The sequence below is a fragment of the Etheostoma cragini genome, chromosome 5, assembly GCF_013103735.1.
Source record: "Etheostoma cragini isolate CJK2018 chromosome 5, CSU_Ecrag_1.0, whole genome shotgun sequence".
NCBI lineage: Eukaryota > Metazoa > Chordata > Actinopteri > Perciformes > Percidae > Etheostoma > Etheostoma cragini.
Genome location: NC_048411.1, coordinates 16602115 through 16602613, shown reverse-complemented (window position 1 = coordinate 16602613; position 499 = coordinate 16602115). Strand labels below are relative to the sequence as shown.

Genomic DNA, 499 nt, shown 5'->3' with positions numbered 1-499 from the left:
GGCTTTACTCAATCTGCAATGGAAAACGGAAGCATAATGGGCCAAGGCGAGCTGTTACCAGCAGTGGAAAAACGCCATTAGACAGGGAGCCTCTGATCAAAGACGCTATCTTGGTGCATTATGGGAAATGTTGGATCCAGTGATGCTGAAAATCAAGATATTTCCACCCCGTTACCCAGATTCTGTTTTTAATTTATTTCTCACAGTATCAGCAACTTTGTGTTTGTTGGACTCACTGAAGCTCTGACGACTGATTCAAGAATACTGTGATGACTCAGTAGCTAACATTATGGGTTTTACAGGGTTTGTCAAGTAATGTCGGCACATATCCAGTGTGTGTGTGTGCGTTCGTGCGTGCGTGTTTGTGTGTGTGTGTGTTAGTCTCCTGCCTCTTTAACTATTGATGTACAGATGCAGTATTGATGCTGTCATTTAGTCAGCTTGTCACAGTTAGACCTTGAACAACATGACAACCTGTGTTTGTGGTATGTGTGTGTGT

The 499-nt window shown here is 43.1% G+C and overlaps 1 protein-coding gene across 4 annotated transcripts in view; it reads left to right on the top strand.

Moving 5' to 3' along the window:
• The window catches only part of grin1b (glutamate receptor, ionotropic, N-methyl D-aspartate 1b), a 44709-nt gene that overhangs the window by 27198 nt on the left and 17012 nt on the right, over positions 1–499 (top strand). The window lies entirely within an intron of this gene.